We start from the raw sequence: 24,873 nt of genomic DNA, 5'->3' as shown, positions 1-24,873 counted from the left end.
CCCGACAGCAGGCAACACTTAACAGGACCTTCCAGCGCCAAACGACAAAGGTAAGGACAGGATGTCTAACATCTCACCTGCCCTCGGCTCTTGTTTGAGGCCAACCTCACTCTCTCACCCTCAGGACTGCCACCCCCACTACTCACTTGAAGTGACCATCCTGACACTCAGTTTAAAAGCTACTCGAAACCGCTGACAGCACACATGGGACACACACAGGAAATAAACGCCCGACACGCTTGTTCACGGTGCATCTGCAAGGTCAGTGAGGCCATCACTGATTGGAGCCCTGAGGTTATCACGTTTAATTTTTTTTAAAAAAATCACGCAAAACTTCACCCCAAGCATGCCGCTGATTCAGCCATGAGTCCCGTTCTTAGAAAGCCCAAAAAGGTAGAAAGTCAGGCAACATTAAAATGCAGTAATTTTTCCAAAATATCTACCCAACTCCACGATTTATCAGGTAGAGCTTCTAACATCTCAACAACTACCCAGCGCCAACTACATCCTAAGCCTTTAACTGCATCTCTTCCAGCAGCTCAGCAGGCACGTCACGTCGGCGGCGTGGCCAATGGTTCCCAGCGCTCGGCAATGTCGTCAGCAGGACCAGATGTGTCACATTAGTGACCACACCGGGGACCTCCCCCTGTTAACAAGTGACAGTAACATTGTCACCGGGCAGCTGTCAGGAGACAGCACAGGGCTCCTCGGGGCAACAGCATGTGCCACTGGACCAGCCGTCACCTCGCTGAGAAGTCAGTCCATCAATGCACTAAGAGCACACGGTCTCCTGCAGCTCAGCGCTACTCTGGTAACACCAGGAGTACAGAAGCATAGAGACGTTAGATAAGGATATGGGCCTAGAGCACCTAAGCAACTGGCCCAGAGACACTGAAGAAGGACAGCAAACCTGGTGTGGCAAAACCCTATCCACACCCCACAAATGTAACACATTAAAGCATCTAGGAAACAGGCCATTCCGATTTGCCAAAATGTCACTGCCAGTCTGCGCCTGCAGGGTGGAGAGAACTGTCACATGTGAAAGAGCAACGTGAAAAGTCGCCCGTCAGCTTCCCAGGAGGCACGGACACCGCCCAGTGTGACAGTGTCAGTCTCGTCAGATGTCTGTTGACTTGCCTGTCACAGAGAAGGGCGCCCCTTCTCTGTGACAGGCAAGCACGCCTCCCCTCCTGATTCAGGAGAGATGAGTAACGAGGCCGAGGCGTGCCCACATCCCAGAGCAGAGTGCCAGCAGAGCACACGCCTCCTGATTTCAGAGCTGGGTTCCACCAGTAAGATACACTAATGAAATGCCTACCTGAAATTTGTGTTAAACTGCATCTAAAAATTAGCAACGGCTGTAACAAATATTAGGAAGAGTATTTTTGCTTTGCCTTCTGGGAATGGAAGGGATCCTGCTGGCGGCCTGGTTGGACAGGGTGGCTCTGGCCCAGCCCCTGCAGGCTCTTACTCGAGGCAAGCAGGGACCGGGAGGCACTGCGCGACCGCTGGGGCCACCTGAGGACCGCGTGGCTCTGGAGGGTGATGCACCACTGGTGCAGCAGAAAGACACGAGAATGTCTAACAACCATCATGAGGCCCGGGCAGATCCAAAGAGCCCTGCAGCTGCCTCCTCCGGCTCAGGCTCTTAGTGGAAGGAACGCAGAGAGGAGAGAGGAAGCACGGAGGGCTGGGAAGGGTGGGGCAGGCAGTGCAGTTGTGGGTTGGGGCAGCCCAACAGAGCCGGCAGGCGGGAGAAGCAGCGCCCTGCCCTCCAGCTGGTGTGGTGACCGCCCCCGCAGCCGGGCTCTGTCCAGGGAAGGTGACCTCCAGGGGCCTGATCTCAGCGCCGAACATCGCTTGCTTGCTTACCGTGAGCATTCAACCAGTATGTGTGGGACGAATCAAGTTTTGATAAAATGCATATTTTGCTTATGACTTTGTCACTTAAGATCTACCTTCCCTGTACAATGTCATCAAAAATCAACATCCAAGAAATAGTTTACCCCTGTACTGGATAACTTGCTTTGTTAGCAGAAATTACTTAAATGGCCAACTGTCCTTTTAAAAAAATGTGAAACAGTGATAAATAAAACAGCTGGGATTATTTACTCAGTACCACGTTACAAGTAGCTTCCTCACTTTAAGAAACGACCCATGAAGGTCAGGACAACACACTTTCACAGTAAGCGCCAGCGACCACGTGTGCAGCCATCGCTTCTGGCACTGAACACACACACGCATTTGGTTCTCCAAAGTGCTCTGCTGAATTATGTCTGTGAAAAGTTTTGATCTTTTCTACTTGAAAACGAGGACAGTTACTCTTCTCACATATCAGAACCTCAGAGGAAGCTCACAGATGACAAGACGTCTACATAAAACCACACCCAAGTCTCCTCCATGGCTCACAATTTAGTCACCGCATCTCCTACAGCTCACGTCACCCCACTAGCTTTCAGCCTCCAAATCTTCCAAGGAAATTTCTATGCTGTGACCACCATGGAAAAATTCCTCCATCATGGGTCAGAGAGGTGGTATCTCAAAACCAGCAGGAACAACGATCGCCTGGGGGGCCCAGGCCACTTAAGAGGCCAGGAAGCATCTGCCAGGCCCCAGCAGAAGGCCCCGGGGAGACCTTCTCGGAGGGTTTCCTAAGGGGAGAGCTCCCACAGCCCTTTCCCCTTCCCCTTCCCTAGTCCCAGCGTGCTGGCCTGTGGCCGGCCTCCAGAACCGTGATCCCCGCAAGGCTGAGAAAAGCAGCAGAGGGAGAAGGTGGGCTGGTCCCCTGGGATCAGGGCACCATCACTCTGTTACTTTCACTCTTTGTAGCCAAGCCTAATCCTGACACAGCAGCGGAAAACCAATGAAGTTAGCTTCCTGCCTTGTTCTACATTTGAAAACATAACACAGACGCAGAGTTAAATTACTAAATGAAAACATCAAATAGAAGAAGTCAGGGGAAAAAAGCAAGGGAAATCATCAGCCATCTCGAACTTGAAGGAGGCCTTTCCAGACTCCAACACAAAAATGACAATCGCAACGCAAAGACTGAGAGAGTCAAATAATTACCAAGACATTCTAACAAAAGACATGTGGAGTGTAAACAAATTAAAAAGCGAACGTCAAGTGCACATGTCAGAAGCAGGAAGGACTTGTTCAGAAAGACCAGGCCTCTCTCGGGCTGGACCTCACGCTCTGGGATCAGCTGACAACGTATCTCAAGAGAAAGGCATCCCTCGCTGAGCCTGGAACCCCACGCCTGGGCACCTGGGCTCCAGACCCCCCCACACACGCTCGCGGCAGGGCCGTGGGTCAGGACGGGCGCCGTCCGCCCACCAAGAAGAGCAAGGGGAGGCTCCGTGACAGACAGGTGACAGACATGCCCCGCATGCACGTAACTCAGGAGAATGTCTAAGAGGCCACGTGCCAAGGCGGCCAGGCCTCCTCCTGCAGGTGACGGATGAGCTGGTGAGAATGGCCACCTCCTACTCTACACGCGGGCGCTGCTGGAATTCTGGGTTTTTACAAGAATGTACTCAGCATATGTATAAACTTAAAAGTGAAAAGGAGAAAAGATGATACATTTTAGAGGGAAAACAACTGCCCGAGAGGGTGCTCATTACATCACTGATTATATCTAACATTTGGAAACAACAAAACATTAAATACAACGCAAAGAAAAGTCAACTGTATTTCTAGATGACAAGATTACCTGTAATTTTTAAATTCTTTTTGCTTGTATTCATCTCCTAATTTTAACAGTGAATATTGATCGCTTAATTTAAAGAAAAGAACATCAAGTCGGTCAGGCTTCTAAGCCCTGACGCCACTCTTCCCATCCCGCCCCTAAACAGCAGCGAGGTTTCCAAGCCTCTCAGTGTACCCGGTGCCGACACCTCTGCCAAGCCCTAAAATCCATGCGGAGTGGGGAGGCACAGGCTGTGGACAGGACTCCTGTGACAACACAACGTTCTGCAAGCGGCTACCGGGCACCTGAGGCGTGGCTGCTACGACTGAGGGCCTCAGGTTGTAGCTTCACTGAATTCAGTCCCAACAGCACGTGGGGCTCGTGGCTGCAGTCCTGGCCGCCGCTCCCTCGTCTCCACCCCGATGGCCGAGCAACGCTACGCTCAACACAGGCAGAGCAGGCGGCCCCAGGACCGCACGTCGTCTCTGCAACCCTCACTCCTTCCATCCCGTGAGACGCCACTGTCCAGGAATGAGGGGCGGCTTCCCCAGGGGTTACAGGCCTTGCCTGGGGGCCTGGGGAGAGTGCACCCTGCCCACACACCTTCCAACGGGAGACAAAGGATAAAAACACACCCTGGTCCTGGGGCTCTCAAAGGTTCTCTAAGTAAACGTTTTAGAATCTTAGGGCTAAATGTGGACAAATAAGAGCCATGTCTGTCAAAAGCAAGCATTATAGTTCTTGATATAATTTAAACACATACTCACTGCTCCATTTACGAAACTAGGATTTAAGAGCCCGACAAGATGTTGGTAACAATGGTGCCTGATTGGAGCATTTTCCAAAGTAACTGATGTAATTGTGGAATTGAGCAAGGCTATTCTTTCGTCATCACGAAAATGTACTCTTTTTTCCTTAACATTTCCACATGTCTAAAATTGGGATACATCTTTCAATCAATGGCTGAGCATCAAATCAATGCAAAACTAAATATTTTTCTTTCTTCATGGTACATTTCATAACAGTGCATCTCTTTAGGTTGGCTGATCTGCAGGAAGTTGTCTAGATGAAGTTTATATGGGGCTGGCCACAAAGTTCGCTCGGTTAATGAATATGTTGTTCAATAAAGTTCTTGGTGAAAATGAAAAAGGCGTCTCTTACTTAATACCGAACGAACTTTTTGGCCAACCCAATATTTCTGCCCTGCAAGAAAAAGACAACTTCGAATGGGTTGGGTTTTTGCAAGTAACAGCACCTCAAATCCAAAGAAATATGGGAATCAGAAGCTGACCACAAGGCATCTTGTGCGGAGAGGGCAGCAAGAGCAACAGAGAGGACCCACTGGCATGTGAGGCCCGTGCGGCCACTTTGCAGCCACGAGGCCGAGAGCGAACTCTGGAAACCTCCGCACAACGCAGCCCTCATCCTAAGCTGAGGACCCGAGTGCCCACGCCACCGTGGGCCCTAAAGGGATAAGGCCGGCAAGCAGCGGCGCTCTGGATGGCTTTGTGTGGTGGCGGCTTGAGCCTCTTAAGCGGTCTCATCAGGTGGGGCACGGTGGGAAAGGTCTGCTGTCTGTGTGCAAAAGGAACCCCGCGGGCAGCGGAGGCAGGAAAGCGCCGCGCGCCTGATGCCTCGTCTCCGAGCAGTGGATTCTGAGACACTCTAGCCTTGGCTACTGGCCCATACAGACCACACGCAACTCTGAGAGTCAATCTGGAAGAATCTCAAATTGATACAACGCAGTGGAGCAAGCCCTGAACTGATTCACTTCCTGGCTATTTTAAGAAAGATGAAAATGGTGAGACCAGAGTTTTCAGTGCATTTTAGTTTTCATCATGAAACTACTGGAAAACAAACTTCTGAACATTATTACCAAGCATGCTTTTAATCTAGATACTAGAAAATAAAGTTCACTGAAAATGAAAAAAGACATTTCTCATTTACAATCGCTCTCTTGTAAGAGGCCAAACCCATTCAAAAGGTAATGACTGACTTTTCAATTTTTAGTACATGTCCCAAATTAATTTTTGCTTTTGGTCCCAACTTATCAAGATCGGCAATGTTTCCGTATCTATCTCAGCAGCTGGTATATGGTTGCTGTGAACATTTATGAAATCCAACTCAATGAGCTTTTTTAAAGAGCAAAAGATGGATTGTTAAGTTAGAGAACCAAACTATCTACTTTCATAGCTAATAAAGCTATTCATGAAAAGAGATGACCCATTTCAGGAGGATGATTTTCGATTTCAGAAGCTGGGCTGGCAGGGTTGCAGGGTCCTCGACTCCGTCTAAATCTGAATGGAAGCCGGGGAAGGCTGGCTGGTTCTGCAGGGGGCACCCACTGCCGGCTTTTCCCTGCCTCCTGGCCTGGGAGCCTCGGTGTCCAGCCCCAGGCACAGCTGCACCCTCTCCCATTCCCAGCCCAGCGCCACCTGCAGGTTGTTCCACGGTGGCGTCTCTGTACGCAAACAAGGAGGACAGGCAGATGCACTACAGCAGGTAAGAGACACGATGACACAAGGGACCAGAAGCGAGGACTGAAGTACATTTAAAATAAAACAGTGTGGACAGAAAAGGGGCAAAGCTAACGGGCCAAGCAGTTACTGATGCGGGTCTGCAAGGGGGAAGCACAGAGGGTTGCCTGTTCCCCTAGATCTGATATCCCCACAGCTTTTTCTAAGGAAAGCCATGGTCAGAGGTCAGATTTCATTCACTGCTTTAAGGAACAGAAGGGCCAGATGAATGAACGCAACCTCCTCCAACGTGGTTACGAGACGTGTCAGCACCCAGTCCTGTAGGTAAGAGCTGTGCTCTCAAGTATTAACTCATCCAACTCTCCCAGCCCACCGTCCCCAGGGCCCCGCCCTACTGCTGCCCTGAGTCACGCCTCCCCTCCACACCCTCCGGGAACCTGCTCAACTCCAAGTGCTTGTGGAAAACCAGGCTTTCTGATTACAATGTAAAATGCCACAGAAAACACTAGAAACTCACTTCAACTGTTAATTTATTCTCTCCCTCTCCCACTCCTTCCAAGTCTTCTTAAAACCCTCAAAAGCCTTGAAAAGCCAGCGGTTTCTCAGAAGCTGGAGCTCCCTCCCCTCAGCTCCACAGTGCTCACTGTCTGCGTTTTTGCCAAAAGCAACGGCTTGGGGAAAGTATTTGGAGTTATAACTACTGGAGTTTTACAGTAGATTTTCAAGCCCGCATGGATGCACTTACACTAAGACGGCGGAGTCCGAGCGCCCCGGCGGCCCAGGCGGCCCGAGTTAGCAGCTGCCTCTCCACCAGCTGCAAAGAAGGGCTCTGGTGGGCAGTGACCAGTGAGACCTGCAGCGAGTGACTGAGTCACTTCTATTTTGGGGATGGAAGATCCTTTTTTGTGTGTGTGTGGTACGCGGGCCTCTCACTGTCGTGGCCTCTCCCGTTGCGGAGCACAGGCTCCGGACGCGCAGGCTCAGCGGCCATGGCTCACGGGCCCAGCCGCTCCGCGGCATGTGGGATCCTCCCGGACCGGGGCACGAACCCACGTCCCCTGCATCGGCAGGCAGACTCTCAACCACTGCGCCACCAGGGAAGCCCAGATGATCCTTTTTAAAACTCCCATTTCCTGACACAGTTAATGAGCTAATTATAAATCATTTTATTTATTTTTAATTATGTTACAGGCCAATTAATGTCTGTACCACTATTTAGAAAGTCTTGAATCAGACCTTCAAAGGTTGTTTATAATCTAAGCTCAAAAGTGTGAGGAAGCTGACTGAAACTGCAAAGCAGAAAGCCTGTGTTTCCAGAGCGTTCCTTCCAGCGCCCCCATCAGCCTGCCCGCGGGGTCTGCACCTCAGCCTCTCTCCGCTCCTGCAGCGCCCCACCTGTGCATAGCTCCTTCTCTAGAGGGAGAGAGCCTCTAAAGAGCCTCTAAAATGTTAACGGGAGAGGGAGGCCCTCAGAGAAGCTGCTGCACAGGGAGGGGCCTGAGAGCTGAGTGACAGGCAAGAAGCGGCAGCGGGAGCCGGCCTGGGGGCACTACTGCACCCGGCCCAGGCCACGGCCAGCCCAGGAAAGAAAGGGCTCAGACCCACAAAAGAGCCGGGACAGCTGGAGCAACCTAGAGGGAAGCACCCCACTCACGCGGTACGTCCTCAACCCATCATGGGCAAGAACGACCAGTGGGCCTCAGCCCCCCAACACTGGTGTCCTACGGAACCCACAGTGCACTCCAGGACCCCCAATCTGGAGGAGCTCACGGCCGGGAGGGCCGCTGGGACACAGGGGTGCCAAGAAGGCACTTGGCTGGGCCCTGTGCACTGCTTCAGGCCACCGGCCACGCAGCCTCACCGGACAGCCACAGCACAGACCCCTGCAGGCCATGGTGCTCGGAGGGAACCGCCAAGTCTGAAAGCAGGATGGCCCGGCCTTGCTCACTAGCTCAAGTAGCTGGATCATTTTTGAGATGAAAACAGCTATATTCTCTGTCCTAATTTCCAGAGATGCTTACTCTCGTGAAGGTGAGCTGGATAATCTTTTGGGAAGCAGTATGTGTGAGAGCCTGAAAAGATGACTACCCTGAGATACTACACAATACCATCCATATTACCAGCATTTTCGTTAGTCTCCCAAATAGTCCTTGAGGCAAGTATTATTCAATATTTTCTCCATTTTACAGATTTTACAGATTTTAAGAAAACTATTCATTAGACAGATGGTAAATGGCCCAAGATTCCACGACCAGGACTCAAACCCAGAGCTGTGCAGCTCTCGATCTTGACGTTCAGCCACAGGGCTGTGAAGCCACACTCAGGAAGTGGCCCAACATACAGAAGCATGCAGAAATATGCACTATGGGCTGTTTACAAAAAGTGAAAAGTTGTAAACATCTCTCCCTAGTTATTTAGGAAATAATATACATCAATTCCATCTTTAAAAATTGTTTAAAAGAGCTTTTTTTTTTTTTTTTTGGTGGGCCTCTCACTGTTGCGGCCTCTCCCGTTGTGGTGCACAGGCTCCGGACGCACAGGCTCAGCGGCCATGGCTCACGGGCCCAGCCGCTCCGCGGCATGTGGGACCCTCCCGGACCGGGGCACAAACCCGCATCCCCTGCAGCGGCAGGCGGACTCTCAACCACTGCGCCACCAGGGAAGCCCTAAATGTGTCATTTTTGTATGTTTGTTTAAATTTAACTCTAGATAAGTGATTCCTCCTGTCTTAAAAAGCTCTTTTAGGGCGTTCCTGGTGGCGCAGTGGTTGAGAGTCCGCCTGCCGCTGCAGGGGATGCGGGTTTGTGCCCCGGTCCGGGAGGGTCCCACATGCCGCGGAGCGGCTGGGCCCGTGAGCCATGGCCGCTGAGCCTGTGCGTCCGGAGCCTGTGCACCACAACGGGAGAGGCCGCAACAGTGAGAGGCCCGTGTACCGTTAAAAAAAAAAAAAAAAAAAAAAATGACACATTTAAAGTAGCATTAAAAATAAGAGAGACATATGATTTGTTAAGAACAGGAAAGTGTTAACAACAGGAACATTATGGGTAGTTTCCTTTCTGTATTTTCCAAGTTTCTTCAATAAGTACTTTATTGCTTTTATAATCATAGCCAAGTGTCATCATGTCAGCTTTACTGACACTGACTTTACTCCAAAGATCAAAGGGCAGACATCGCTGTGCTTAAGTCTTCTTTGAGACTGGCTGCCTTTGGCCTTTACATTAAGGCCAAACCCACATGGGCTTTCCCTTTGGCTAGGCCCATGACCAGCACCCTGAGGGCCAAGGAACTACTCGTGTGACTCTGCTCAGCTCCAAGGTCCAGCAAGGCTAAAGGCCCCTTCACCCCTAAAGTTCTGGTTCTAGTGCCACCCCAAGTCACTGGTTTAGCATACACGCCCCCCTCAAAAGACAGGGCTCCTGAAAAAGCTAGCCTACGATCCCAGAAAAACCTCTGCAGATGTAGGTGACTGAACCCAGAGACCTGTGAGGAAGGGGGTGTTCTCTCAAGTACCCCAACCCTCTCTGTCCACACCACACCAGGGACAGCTAACGGGCTTCCCCACTGTCCCAGCGCCCATTGACGGCACTGCTGTCAGACAGCTGTGTTGAGTAGGATTCTGAGGCTATATTCAGACTTAGAAACTTAAAATTCATTAGTGATACTATCCTACCAGTATTCTTATTATGATGATAAGTAACTGACACGTACCACCTGCCTGCTCTGTCCAGTCAGCGTATGACACGCTTCATGAGGATGATCCTGAGAACCACCACCACCTCCCGTTTTACAGATGCTCAGAGGCTGGACAACCAGCCTGAGCCTCACGTCTGGCGTGAAACTTCTTGGCACAAACCTCTACAGTGTGTCTGTGCTCACACTGCTCAGAGTGTGCCCCGGAGCCTCCACACCCCATCGACTGCCCCTCCCATCTGCCTCCTGCAGACTTCTGGGGCCTCAGCTCCACTTCCACGGCACTAGCTGCTCCCTCCCTGGCCCTGACCCCTCGGTGGTGATGCTAGATGATGCTAGACGGTGATGTCAGGTGATGCGAGACGTGCGCAGCCTCTCCCCGAGACACTGTCCTGGCGGGATAAGTCATCCCAATGACCCTCAGGACAGGAAAGCCCATGTGTGTAACGCACCTGACGGAGGGCATGCCAATCACCTTCCACGTCACCAAGAGTGGCAAAGCACTCGTTAAGCCTGTGTCCAGTCCCGTGCGCCCTGCAGATGTGACCAGAGTGGGCGCTCGTCATCGCCAGGGGCCAGTGCGCATGGCCACACGAAAGCCAGGTCTCCCCACACGCCCGAGTGTCAGCATATCTGAGCGTCTGCTGTAATTAAAGCTACTTAACGTCCCTGTATCCAATATTTGCATATATATCAAAGCTTGATCTACAGTATCAGAAAAATAAAAACATAACTTTTAATTATCAAATGTTTACTTTTCATTCAATCAGCAGGAATGTCTCCATCCAGTGTAAAGGAGGCCGTAAATCATTTGTACCAATTCTGCTCAGCATGAACTAGGCGTGTCTACCTCTTCAAGTCTCAGGAGACAGGCCAGGCTCCAGGGTTCTGGCTCAAGATGGCAGGAAGAGCACACATCAACCTCCCAAGACCCCACCATGATGACCAGAAAAAAATGTTAAGAAAAAGGACAACACAACAATGCTGGAAAACTAGCAAAAATAGAAAGGCAGGGAGGAAGGGAGGGCAAAGCAAAGAACTTAACGGATCCAAAGGTTTAAGTCAATATTGAAGTACAGAAAGCAGACGCAAGTCATCACTGCACAGTTATTTACTGCCAACCCACGATGGACCAGGTGCTGCTCTGACACAGGCTACAGAGTGAGCGAGACAGAATCAGTAAGTCCCCCATGCTTGCTGAGCTGGGTTAGAGGCACGGAGAAGGGAGCAAAGTAAATAACCAAGATCAACCCCAAGTATAAGCACACTACGCAGAGATCCCAAATGGTGGCCACGGCTGTCTTCATGGCTACTTTATATCGTATGGTCAGGGACGGCCTCCCAAAGAGCTGATACTGCAGCCAAGACAGAAGGGCAAGAAGCAGCCAGATGTGCAAAGATCAGGGGACGAACCTGGAGGCCCTGAGAGGAAGTCAGCAGGGCCTAGAGGACAGGGGGAGCCTGAGTCTGACACACCAGCAGCGAGGGTCTTCTGTTCCCCGGGCTGACTTCAGAGCACACGACACCAGGCTTCTGAGGACCCCGAGGCCATGAAAGGACCGGGCCAGATGAGCTGGGCCCTAAGAGGCTGAACTAATTCAGGGAACAGACTTCAGGCCCCCAACAAGGTGGCCCACGGACCCGCCCCAAGACTCGACTCTCCACATGGGGGCCGACAGGTCCCAGAAGGTCGGCCAAAGACGCAGCAGCCCCTCAAACCTGCAGCCTGACCTGAGAGGGAAAGTTCTAGGGGATGTCGGAGGGCTCAGAACACCCTCAGGTCGCATCAGCAGAGATGGCAACCCATGAACGTGGCACAGCAAACAAAGAGGAAGAGAAAGGGGCCCAGGACATCATGAGGACAAGGACCCCAGTGTGGGAGCAGACGCCAGCCGGGATCAGGAAAACCCACTCCCACGCTTCGTGCTACAGAAAACCTCAGTGAGAACGTGGTCGTAAACACAGGGTGAAAAGAGGGCAAGGAGCTGCAGGAGAGGACAGCGAAGCCACTGTGCCAACACCTGAGAAGGGCCCATTTAAGGAAGACGGACAGAGAGGAAAAGAGAGTCAAGCCGTCCACGTGGAAAAGGTGGAAGATGAAACCAGGGCCACGCCGAAGGCCCGACAGGGGACCAGCCCCTGAGGTCAAGGCAGAGCCCGGCCTGTGGGTGGAAGGGCAGTTGTGGTCCAGGAAGGGCTGATGCAGGGCCAACGCTGCGGAAAGGACCAGGTGAGCACAAGAGGAAGGCGCGGCCAGGCGGGCATCCAGAAGAAACCACCTCCCTGAAGCGGGATCAGTCTCGCCCCAGATCTCCGGCAACATTTGCAGCCAGAGACATCGGGGAGCATGCCAAGGTCGTGAAGCGGGGACCCCGTTCTCCAGGCACCCGGCAGGCTTCGGGGAACGCGGAGCTCATGATTTCTCCTGTACAAACTCGACTCCCAGCACGCAGCACAGACGGAACGCAGCAGGGCTGCATGGACCCGTGGAGCGGGCTGAGGGCTACCAGGCCGGGCCGGTCAGAGTGGAGTGAAGGGCTGTGCACAGAGCCCATCCCGCAGGGGGGCCAGGCAGTACGGCCCCTGGAGCCCTGCCGAAGATGTCCATCAGAGCGTGGAAAGCTGCCGGCGTCCCGGTGAAAGCCTGGCACGCAGCATGAAGTCTATGCAAAGACAGAACCCAGACTAATCGACTGCAAACTGTAGTGTTCAGGGCCAAGGCAGGATGGCAGGATCCGCTACGAAACCCTGCGGGACCCTCAGCTGCTCTGGGCTTCAGTCTCCTCATGTGAAACATGAGGATGCTGATGGCGCCCCCTCACGTGGCACTGTCAGGAGGATTTAATGAATACAGACAAAGTATTTAGAATGGGGTCTAGCACTCAGTAAGAGCTCAACAAATGGTAGTGATCATAACTGCAGAACAGAATACAAATGCCTAACTCATGGTGGCAGACAAACAACATAATGCAAATCAGGAGCTGGGAGGCTACATAAAGGGTTGTCTTAGTCTGCTTGGGCTGCTGCAAAGGGATACCACAGACTGGGCGCCTTAAACAACAGACATTTATGTCTCACAGTTCTGGAAGCTGCAAGTTCAAGATCCAGGTGCCAGCAAGGCCGGGTTATGGGGAGGGCCCTCTTCCTGGCTCGCAGACTGCCGACCTCTCAATGTGCCCTCACATGGTGGAGAGAGAACGAGTGAACTCTCTGGTCTTTCTCATAAGGGCACTAATCCCATGATGAGGCCCCACCCATGACCTCATCTAAACCCATCACCTCCCAAAGGCCGCACCTCCTAACGCCACCACATTGTGGCTTCAACCTATGATCTGAGTGGAGACAACTCAGTCCATAGCAAGGGCTAACATCGCTAACCTACATGGCAGCAGACAAACTGAAGTGATTTCATTAAAACTTTAACTTTTCTTTGCACTTAGCCACATAAGGTTTTTAATCTTCTTTATATTCTTAGTCTCAGCAACATCTCTTAGAAACTATTATTTCTTTTTGAAGTTGAACATTACTTTCACTTTCAAGCAAAATTAATAATTTAGTAAATTGTATTTAAGGAGAACATAAATTGTAATAGAAGTATTTCTGTTGATCAATGCATGTGTCCGTCCATACAGGGCTTAGAGAGATGTCTACAATGGCAGTCACCTAATGGGTCCGTGGTTATTTCTGGGTGGTGGGGTTGAGTGATTTTTAAAGCTTTCTGCTTTTTACCGAAAAATACACACAAATCTGTTTTATAAAAACAATATCATTATTTAAAAATCAGCATAAAGCACAGTCCAAATCAGTCTCTCATTTTAAAGCAACGAGCAAACAGAACCATAGAGGCACGGTGTCACACAGAGCCGTGCTGTCACCGGTTCGTAAAGGAGCCACTGGAGAGCCGCAGGGTGATAGACCAGGGCCTGCTGCTGGCTCTGCAGGAAGCTACTCAGATTCCTCTTGGGTCCATCTGCCGGGTGCCCGAGAGATGTACAGGGATGGGGCGGAGCTTCATGATGTCATGTGCTACCCCTCCTGAGAAGCCAGTAGTCATTTCTCTTGACCTAGAGACTGGAACTCAACGTAAGCAAGTGTTTTCTTCCTATTGTTATTCCTCTTTGGACAATCCCCTCTTTGCTCCGAGGGTCCAACAGTTAAGAAGACAGGCTGTGGCATCAGACTGCCTGTGCTCCCGTGCCAGCTCTGCACCTATGGGCAGTGTGAGCCTCACACACTCTCCTACACCACCCTCTCCTACACAGTAAGGAGACAAGAGCCCCTCCCTCTCCTGGGAGGGGCGAGGGCTCAGTAGGGCCAGTGAGGATTAACACCATGACAAGTACTGAGGACCATTCACCTGATGGGAGCAGAGGAAAAGGTGAAGCATCCAGCTGCTACGGCCGGAACACTGAGCTGTCTTCCCAGCCCAGCTTTTTACTTACTTCCTAGGGGCTTACTCTGATCCCAAGAGGCCCTTTTTACTCTTACCAATTTTGCAAGCTTCCCTTCATTCCAGGGCTTAGCCTATGACAATTCTCACAGGTCCCCATTCTCTGGAATTTGGTCTCAGTTCTATACTCTTATTTCTATCCATCATATTGTACTTAGGTTTTGTTCGTCTGTCTCTTGTGAGGCAGTCTTCGAGAGAGGCACCGACTCTTTAGACAGATTCCTCACCCACGTTTTTACAGGAGATAATTTCTAACAATACTTCAGAATTTCTTTGCATTTCACAAGCCTCTTTTCTATTTCAGTCATTTCAGAGTTATACTTCAATTTTTTGATCTGTTTGCTTACGTTTAGAAAAGACGCCAGTAACCAAAATCCTCCTTACTGCATGGCGCTAAGGCCCCCCCCCCCCCCCGCCACCAGTACACCAAGTTCCTGCTTCTGGCTCTTTCTCTGGGGGCACCAACCCCTTCCTGGGAGGCACCAGTGAACACAGGGGCTTTCTTGTCAAGCAGGCCTGCGCTGAGGCGCCCGCTCTTTTACCTTCTAGTAGCACCCTGGGCGAGATGCTTCTTCATCTACCAAGACTTAAAATGAGTTACTGTCCGGGGGAATTGGGAGAAAGCAGGATCTGCAGCGAAGGCAGCGCCTGACACCAAGGAGGAAGTCGGCAAACGCTCGCCAGTCCTGTTTCTCGGCCTTTCCACTGTCTTCCAGAAAAACACAAGCCAACGATTCATCGGATGCTTCGTTTTTCATAAAGTGTAACTTCTAAGAATAACCCAGATGGCAGGAGCCCTGCTGCCTCCACCACAACTGCCCCCAGGCAGCTTCGGATGTCTGGGGGAAGCAGGAACTCCTTGTACTACAGCAGCAGGATGGGCTTCTGGTCCCCGGGGCCTCCCCCAGCGCTCCCCTACCCATCTCCCGCATATCTGTCATTGGTCACCTGACTGGCAAAGTCCTTATGGGAGGACCTGGGCCCCCTTCCCCAGTCTGCTCTCTCTAGGAAGGCAGAAAAGCAAATGGCCCTAAGCAGACACACGAAAGCCAGGTCTGCAGAGCAAGCTGCTAGTTTCCATTCCCGCGTCTTGGGGGCGGCTCCTTCGTTTCAGGAACTTCGTTTAAGCTCTTCATTTAAGAACTGTTTGCAGCTCCCCAATGTCAGAGCTAGACTGACATTTCCACATGCAGCACCTTTGGCCAGATCACATTAGCCTGTCTAGGCTTTGCTTTTCTGTCTCCAAAGCAAGAGAAAAACTACCCGTTTCATGGGCCTGCTCTGAGAACTCAGGGAGGAACCTCGTGCAGACGGCCGACCCCATGTTGGAGTCCCTGTGCTCTGCTGCTGCTGCCCAAGGACACTGCCCGGTGGGAAGAGGCTGGATTATGTCATTAGCCCGTGTGCACAGGTGCAGAGAACCACCACCTGCCTGCTGGACCAGACACCCCGAGCCGTAGGAACCCATTTTATACTTCATGTGTTACTGAAACAGCAGCCCTCTGAAAAGGGTTTATACTAGAAACGCAGAAACAATTTCTGGAGCTTTCCAGTGGCAACCTGCCGAGTAGCGCAGCTTTTGCTGCTGTTGGAGTTCGGATGTATTTAGGCAGCAGTTGCTGAATCAAGGAAGGAATCTGTGTTCCAAGTAAGGAATCTAAAGTTACTGCAGTTCGGTGCTGTCCAAACATAAGACCATTTAAATTTCAACTAAAATTAAAAACAATTAAACTCCAGTTCCTCAGTCCCATCAGTCCCATTTCAAGTGCTCAGTGGTCACACGTGGCCGGCGACTACTATACTGGGCAGCACAGAACTAGAGCCCCCCCCCGCCCCCCTCCTCACAGGATGTTCCACAGGTGGTGCTGTTCTAGTCCTGACCTTCCCAGGCCCTCACTTCTGCTTCCTGCACTATACACAGAACATGTGCTGAAAGCTGCAAAGAGCTCAGAGAAATAGCATAACATCCACTCCTTCCACTCTGCAGAGAACAAGACCAAAATCCCAAACAACTCCAAGCAAGTTACACAGGGCAGCACACACATACCTGATAAATACATCAGGAAAACCCTGAAAGCTCTGGGAAGACAAGATTCTTACTTAAAAACCTAGAGGACACATGACTCAGGCATTGTTTAAATTTTTAAAAATAGAAAAGTTTGCCTTGGCTCAAAAGGAGAAAGCATTTCCACGCATCAGGTGGGTCTGCCTCCAGCTGTGCCCGCTGCCTGCCCTGAAAACACCAACTGCAAGTCTTCAGCAGTCTCTCCAAGAGAAAAGTTTTGGCCTGAGAGGGAAAGTTGTCTGTATCCGGTTGGCAACAAGAAGTTTGGTTTCCATTTCTTTAGAGAAGAGAGGAGAAAAGGAAAGGAGCAGCCCTCCTAATTCCCCCACGTGACCACTCACACAGCGAGCCCACGTCTCCTTTCTCTAATAAGCCCTGCAAGGGCAATGGGGCAGGCCCTGCTCCACGGGTGGGACGCTGAGGCTCAGAAGTGGGAACCCTCGATGAAGACAGCCATGTTCAGACCTGGGAGCCAGGCTACCCGAGATGCAGGCTAGCCGGCAATCTCAAGGCCTCACACATGCTTCCCGATGCTAAAGGGATGGAAGAAAAAGAACGCATAAGTAGTTCGATTTTTCATTTCCCTTTAACTACTAGCATTCTAGCCATTCCTTCAGATTCCCAGGATTCCAGAAACGTTAAGATCACCTGAAATCTCTTTCAAACATGAAAAGATCTAAACTACCTACATCCACATGTTGTCACTCAGGAAATTAACTCTGACCTCAAACCACAGAGAGCTTAAATGATTGCTCGGAGCAGCTGATTTGGGAACTAAAAAAGAGCACAAGCCCACAATAAAAAGGCATGGTGCTGATCATCAAAGCCACTCCCCACCGGGGGAACCTCAGAGCCCTCAGCCAAGTCCACCCCGTCAGTGCAGAGAAGGACAAACTTCTGAGCCGAGCCTCGCTGGCCAGGGCGGGGCCCAGCCTCCGTCCCCTCCCACCAGAAAAGAGAACACAGGCCTTGGAAGCCCAGGCCACGTGCGTGCGAACAGGTGACAGGACGCTCACCAGGTACCAAGTTTTCTAACTTTTCATGTCAGGTATTAATTTTATAGTAAGAAAAAGACCAGTTGGAACTATATGGAGATGCCTTTCTAACGGAGAATAGAATTTTGTTGAATGTTTTGTTTTTACATTCTGTCACAAGGCATAAAACTGATTTAACCGCACTCTTCAGGAAGGCAGGCAGATACACTGCAAGAGATTTCACTTCATTCTGCATTTAAATAACTTCAGAGCTGGCAATCAAGTCTGCAGAAATTCTAAGACAAACAGCAAAAGTTATTTTTAGCATTTGGTTTATTTAAACTCTGCAGACTGGCCGCACCTCACTTGCCCCTCTAAGCTGCCAGAGTCCTTCTCTCTTCCTTTCTTTCTTTCATTCACTCACTCACCAGACACTTACTCAGCAGCGGCTTGGTGCATGCTTGGCACTGGGAATGCAGGCTAGGACGCTGCCCATCTTCCCCCGAAGAGACCCAGCAGAGCAGGGGTCAGTTTTTAAGAGTAGTAGTGACTCCACAGGAAGGGACAGAGCTCTGAGGCGGGGCTTCTGGGCAGGACACCACTCCCGTTAACCTGCGCTGCAGGGTCTTCTGCAAAGCAAGGATGGACTGTGGGGATCCATGTACTGACTATGGAGGCGACTTGGGTGAGTCACCGACCTTCCTCCCCCAGCACAGGAACGGCACCTTTCCTAAGCTGACCAGTACAGGATACCTCACAAACGGGACTTTTCAATCACTGTAATTTCCGTATGTTCATCCCCATGGCTTTCACATAACCTCTTCTCAGATGACATATTTTAAGAACAGTCCACGTGAGAAATGCACAGAAAGGCACTTACAGCTATGATCACTCTGGCTGTCCCTGAGTTCAGGGGTGACAAGCAAGCCAGAGGACAGACAATCTGCAAGAGTCATCGTGATGGGCTGGAGTCCAGTCAAAGGAGAGAAGTGTTGGAAAAGAAAAACACAACCTGTGTTCCCACAGCATAGAAGTCTACGTATGAGAGAACACCTGCATGCACAGCAGGCAGCCCCCAGAAGATTCTGTACCCTGACCCCCGGCACCTGCGGCCGTGATGAAATTGTCACTGCTCCTGTGATTATGCTGTATGATTACATGCCCTAAACACAGACAGTCACTTGGGTGGACCTGACGCAACTCCATGAGTCCTTAATGCAGAAGGCTTCCTTCAGCTGGCAGCGCCATCTAGAGATTCAAAGCCCTGTGGTGGGTTTGAAGATGGAGGGGCCTCGAGCCAAAGGATGCAGGTGGCTTAAAGGAGCTGAGAAAGGCCCCAGTGGGCATCCAGCAAGAAATCAGGGACCTCAGTCCTATAACTGCAAGGAATGGAATCATGCCAATAACAGGAGTGAGCTCACAGGAGGACCCTGAGCCCCAGCAGAGAGCACAATGGGCAGCCCCGAGACTTCAGCCAGCGGGGTGCCTGCGCAGAGAACCCAGCCCCCAGCGCCAACCTCTGACCCACAGAACCTGTGAGACATCAATGAGTGCTGTTGTAAAGCCACTGAGCCTGTGGACATTTGTTACACAGCAGCAGCAAACCAGTGCAGCATGGAAATCCTAGCATAAGATATTTCCTTTTTAGTGCAAATCCCAAGTCATTGGGGAGAGGCACCTGTGAGCACCTCACTGGGAGGCTCGTTCGTACTGGGGGCAGATGTCTGGGGCACCTGTCTCGACTACCGAGACCACCCACCTGCCCTTCCTCGGGTGCCACACCCACTCAGCAGCCTTCTGAGAGGAGAAATCCCTGACAAGCTGACCAGAGTGTTCTAGGCAGGCCTCTGCACAGCTGTGCTGGCCAGTGGCAATTTCCAGGTGACGCCGTGGCTTATGACAACCTCCTATGACTCCAGTGAGAGATTCAGTCACCCCTCCCCGGTGACCCTGCCTTCTGGCTGTACCATCAAAATCAAGTTTCTGAATCCGAACATCACAGGTTTTTGTTTGTTTACTACAACCCTCTTCTACTTCACAACCCAAAACCCAAATCTTAAACCATAATGACCTAACTGTGGCGCACAAAGCCTTATTTTCCAAGGATGACTGTTATCTCTCCTTCTATTTACATGAATCCATTTAAAATGGGGGCCAAAATTTCATATTAAACAGCAACCAAAAGAAGGTCTGAGACTTTACTTTGAAAAACAAATCTTAAATTCTGAAAAACTTGTTTACTTTAAAACACTTAAGAATACGTTCAGGAGCAATCAAGTCACAACCACGTGTCACATCTAAGAGGCCACAATGGCACTGCCTTGGCACTGCTTTTCCATCCAGAGCTCACAGCAGCAGGACGTCCGCTTTATCCCACCCTGACCTCCACAGCAGGAGCAGTCGGGAGGCCATTCTTTACAAGATCATTCGAGGGCCCACTTTTCAGAGGACTCCTCATATCCTGACCCTCCACTTCCAGAGCTCCGTCCCGCCCCTCCCCCTCCCCCTCCCCGGCAGCCCCGTCTCTGAGCGTCAGCTGTGCTAGCTTTGCCCGTCCTCCTTTACCAGCACCCAGGCATCACTCTCCTCGACTGTCACTGCCACCATCTTGTGCTGGATTTTCAATTTCACTTCGCAGAGAGACTGGCCGCGGCGCGAGGGGCAGGGACAAGGATGCAACTTTCACGCAGGGAGGAGTGTCCGAGCAGGAGCTAATTTCATGAACGGTCAGTGCAGCAGCAAACTCGTGCCCAGCGCGTTACCCTCGGGCCCTCCAAGGATAAAGACTCAGAAAACAAGGCCCACGTGTGCCACCATCTCACAATAACCATTCCTGTGCATCCCCAGACGTCTGCAGGAAGAGATGAGAATGAGACAAAGGCAACAAGAGTGGTGACAGCCATGGTCCATGGCGGGTCCTGCTGGCCCTTCACCTGTGCCCTCCCACTGGTCCCCTAAGGACGAGCCGTGGGAGGCCATTCGTTGGACTGTAGGTAGTGTCACGTCAGGCTGGAGGCACAGAGGGAGAGGAGGGATCCTGAATCTTCTCCAGGCACTGACTCGGGAGAAAGGGGAAAAGAGAACATGTGTGGAGTTAGAAAGAACCCAGGCCGGGGCCCAGCAGGGCACATCTGTCAGCTGCTCACAAACTTCAGGCTAAGTGAATTTTCTCTGAGGGAACAGAAGATGTTAAAAAAATGAAATACTGTCAAGGGACCTGCAGGGAGGGTGCTGCGTGTGACTCTGCACACTGCGAGCAGGCCACAGAGGACAAACGCTGAACATAAGCCAGGGCAGGGCCCGGACTGCAGGCATCCGCCAGAGCGCTGGGTTCTCTCCCATTCCAGGATCTCCTTCCTGGGGGTCTGCAGGGCACCAGGAAGGATGTGGCAGAGTATCTGAGGTTCACGCTCCCACTCTCACTTGTGCAGGACTTCTCTTTACCTTTGAACTGGGAAGGTTTCTGAAGCTGTTGAGACTGACCCAGGCAAAGTCACAAAGTACTGCTGGGTCAGGAGACAAGGGCCAGAGAGAGTGGCGGCAGCCAGAGGCCAGGACACATGCTCAGGGTCAGTCTCAAGACTGAGAGCTCAACCAAGGAAACTGACTAAGAACTAGAACCAGCGGCAGCTCCGAAACAAGAATTTGACCTTCTCCACTCTGAAGGTTCTCGCACTAATTCCTGTGCACTTTCACCTGCTTTTTCTTCGTCTTAGGATGCAAACAGGTTGGCTACCTTACAAGGTGGCCGCCAGGCAAAGTTCCCAAGGGCAGAAACCCCCCCAAGAAAGAAGGGATGGTGCCAGCTGCTACATGGGCTACCAGGCAAAGGCCCAGTGGGGTTCAGCTGATGCTACTCACACCCCCCCATCACCAGCAACTGCTTACCCTTTCTTGAGGACTGCAAACACTGTCTTTCCAGAAATGCTGTCCTGAGACTAGATGGGCTGAGCAACATCTCATCAACAAGATTTTTTTCTGCTGGCTGGCCTAGGCGATCTCTTATCTCAGTTCTTTCCCTGTCTAAGCCACAAGTGAGGGACCTTCTGGTGGCCTTCCTCATCACTCTGGGTAGGCTGGCAGCCTGAAGAAAGTTCCAGACACAGCTATCTCTTGATACCAAAAAGTCAGTTGGAGAAGCCCAGCAGGCCCGTGGCAATGTCTTTTCGCGAAGGACGAAGGACGACGCCTCCCTCCGGGGCACTCTTCCTCCGCTCAGCCCTTCTAGATGGGCAGTCCGCTAGGATTCAGAGCAGCGAACCAAGCGTAGGGTATTCACCCTTCCAGGCAAGTGACAGGCAGTCCTAGCAGACTCCTCCTCTAGGCAGGGATGGCAGGAGTGGACAGGCCCAGGGCCACCCATAGAGGCGGGCAAGGAAGGGCGGCCAACACAGCCCGCCTATTTAGGTGGGCCGAAACACAGAACTCCTGGCCGCTTCGGAGCCCACTCTCCAGCCCTACACGACTTGGAGCCGACTTCTAACAGGCTGATGGGGGTGGAGGCGGGGGACCCTGACAGAGAGGGAGTGGAGACCCCAGGCAGGGCCCAGAGGGGCAGCACCTGGGAAGCAGGCCGGGTATCAGGCTTTGCCTCTAACCTAAGGGGGGCGAGGGAGGTGCCCGGGGGTGGGACCTGACCCAAGCTGCTGCCAGAGGAGAAAAGCCCACTGGCTGTGCCGGGAATGGTCCAAGGCGGGCAAGAAGGCGTGATGACCACGTCGGGGTTCATGAGCAACCTCACTAGAGATGATGACAGGCCACGTGACAGTGAGGAGGACAGGCAGAGAGAGACTGGACAGGCAGGGCTCATGGGCCCTAGGTGCGGGCAACCCGGACTCAGGTTTCCAAGTCAGGGTCCTGAGTCTCCCATGCTGACCCCACCCCCAGATCCCAGGGCAGCACCTGGCAGGTAGTAGGCTCATTTATTAAGGAAAGCGACAGCAACCTATGTACTGAGGCGTACTAGAAACTATGGGTGAGGAAACAGCTTCCAGAGCCTGAGGAGTTTGCACAGGGGTATCACACTGGCACTGCTGGCAGCTCATGAGAGGAAGAAGCGGGACTCCAGACGGTCTGGGCCCAAAAATGCTCTACAAGCAAAGACCACGCGCCTTCTGTTTTCCAAGTGCTAAGACACAGAGTCAATTCCAGTTACAAGACAGGTTGGAAACCTACAGGTCCCCCAAAGAACTCTTACGTTTAACGCCATACATCAAGAAACTGTGTCCGGGACTTCCCTGGTGGCACAGTGGTTAAGAATCCGCCTGCCAATGCAGCGGACATGGGTTCGAGCCCTGGTCGGGGAAGCTCCCACATGCCGCGAAGCAACTAAGCCCGTGCACCACCAACTACTGAGCCTGCGCTCTAGACCCCGCGAGCCACAACTACTGAGTCCGCGTGCTGCAACTACTGAAGCCCGCGTGCCTAGAGCCCGCGCTCCACAACAAGAGGAGCCACTGCAATGAGCAGCCCGCGCACCGCAACAAAGAGTAGCCCCCGCTCGCCACAACTAGAGAAAGCCCACGTGTAGCAACGAAGACCCAACGTGGCCCAAAAAATAAATAAATGAAAGAAAGAAAAGAAGAAAGGAAGAAACTGTGTCCCCACCACCTATTCTCAGAAAGTTCTACAAGTAAGAACTGGAGAAAGAGAGGGAAGAGGAGTCTGGGCTCCTCCCTGGGGCTGAGTGCATGCTCAACGCTTCAAGGAATTTAAGAAAGTAATGCTTCCAACCCACACCAGGTGAAACGAGTTGCAGAACGCAGCTATTACTGTGTATCATACACTCTCTAAAGCAGTATCAACTTAAGTGTTTTACAACACACTTCAAAGCAGAATAAACAGACCTATGAAAAGAAAAAGTTACTTGAAGAGATAATTTCAATACCTAGCAATTGAGGGATTTCTAAGCCTCTAATGTTTTCCAACCCTAACACCCAGGAAAATCATTAGATGCCCTTTAAGTCAGCATGAGATTGTACAAGGAGAGTTTATGATTTAAGTCCTGAAATACCAACATAAAACCTACATACAGATATCTTGTTTCCAGTGCTCAGAAAAGCACAGGAAGGTAAGAGGGCTGGGTAAGTAGCACTCACACCTGAGCAGCATCACCTGGGACTGCTCCAACACAACACAACACAACACAACACACAACACAACACACACACACACACACACACCTTTTTCACCAGTCCTTGCGTCTGTAATTGCACTAACCCTAAAAGGAACTTCTAATCCCCTTTAGGCTGATGTGGAAATACGTAAAGCAGAAGTGACGCTTTGCAGAGAATAAGTATTTGCTACAAACGTTTTTTACTTCCTCTGAATGCTACTAACTTGTTTAAAAAAATGCAGATGACGCTACTTGTCACTTTCGGCACAAAATTAAACCGTAACATTGAAACCCCCTCCCGAAAATGTAATTTTTAAATTCGCTGTTGGTTAAATTGTATCGTTACAAAAAATCTAATCCTCTTTCAAATGTATTTCCGCGGAGAAACAAAGTTAACATTTAACCAATATGTACCTTCCACTTAATTCAAATTCCTGGCAATACTATAATTCTCTGCAAGGTAACAAACTCCACACCTATCTGCACCCCACTCTGACAAAAGGTCCCTAACCTGTCGGGGTGGGGTGGGAGGAGATGGAGAGAAAGTTAGGCGACCTCCTTTCCAGTTTCGCCAGGGAGAAAAGGAAAACATCTGCACAAATCGGACTCAACGGTCCCTCTCCTACACTGTTAGTGCAAGAATCCGGACATTTCACTCGGTTGTTAAGAGAAGTTTAAAATGGAAATAACAACCTCCCAGGGAGTCGGACGTTGGCCTCCAACATCCACCCTCGGGAGCCCGGATGGGGACCTCCGAGCTCCCGCGGCGCTGCCCGGGGAGCCGCGCGGCGGGGTGGCGCGCCCGGCCGGGCCGGGATCCCCACGGGCAGGCACCGCCCCCCCCCGCCCCCCTCCCCGGTCCCCGCACCGCGCCGCGCGCACTCACCCCTGGATACCCGGGCTGTACGCGCGGCTCTTCCACGGCGTGCCGGGCCGCGGCGCCTGGGGCCCGGGGCCGCCTCCTCCGCTCAGCGCGGCCGCGCGGCTGCCGGACAGCAGGTAGTTGAGGCCGTACGTGCTGGCCTTGTTCTCGCGTTTCCGGCGGCCCGGGTGGAACTGGTGCTGCGGCGGGGAGCCGGAGGGCGCGGGGCCGCGCGGCCCCGGGTGCCCGTTGGCCGCGCCGGGGCCGGTCGAAGGACCGTCGGCGAAGTGGAAGAAGGCGCCGCCGCGGCCTCCTCCCGCCCGGCCGAGCGAGGCGCTGCTGGAGGACGAGGAGGAGCAGCCGGGGCTCTCCGTGCCCGACTCGGCGTTGGACGAGGACGAAGACGACGACGACAGAGACGGCGACTTGTGCAGGCGCCGGGCGCCCTCAGCCGCGGGCCCGAGCGCCGTCAGCAGTGCGGGGGGCAGCGCGGCGGGGCCAGACGCGGGCGGCGGGGGCGACGCGGCGGGCAGCGCGGGCCCCGCCAGGCCG

At 52.1% G+C, this 24,873-nt stretch overlaps 1 protein-coding gene across 2 annotated transcripts in view; it reads right to left on the bottom strand.

Annotated features, from left to right (window-relative positions):
• The window catches only part of TENT4A (terminal nucleotidyltransferase 4A), a 43,977-nt gene extending 19,409 nt beyond the window's left edge, over positions 1 to 24,568 (bottom strand). The window contains exon 1 of one of the 2 annotated variants that reach the window (XM_029217396.1): positions 24,346 to 24,568. The gene's annotated coding sequence lies outside the window, so the exon portion shown is untranslated. The remainder of the gene's footprint in view (positions 1 to 24,345) is intronic. The other variant, XM_029217398.1, reaches the window with a different exon arrangement.
• Between the last annotated feature and the right edge of the window lie 305 nt (positions 24,569 to 24,873).

The sequence above is a fragment of the Monodon monoceros genome, unplaced genomic scaffold (assembly GCF_005190385.1).
Source record: "Monodon monoceros isolate NGI ecotype Baffin Bay Population unplaced genomic scaffold, NGI_Narwhal_1 Super_Scaffold_12, whole genome shotgun sequence".
Taxonomy (NCBI): domain Eukaryota; kingdom Metazoa; phylum Chordata; class Mammalia; order Artiodactyla; family Monodontidae; genus Monodon; species Monodon monoceros.
This window is presented reverse-complemented; position numbering and strand designations above follow the sequence as displayed.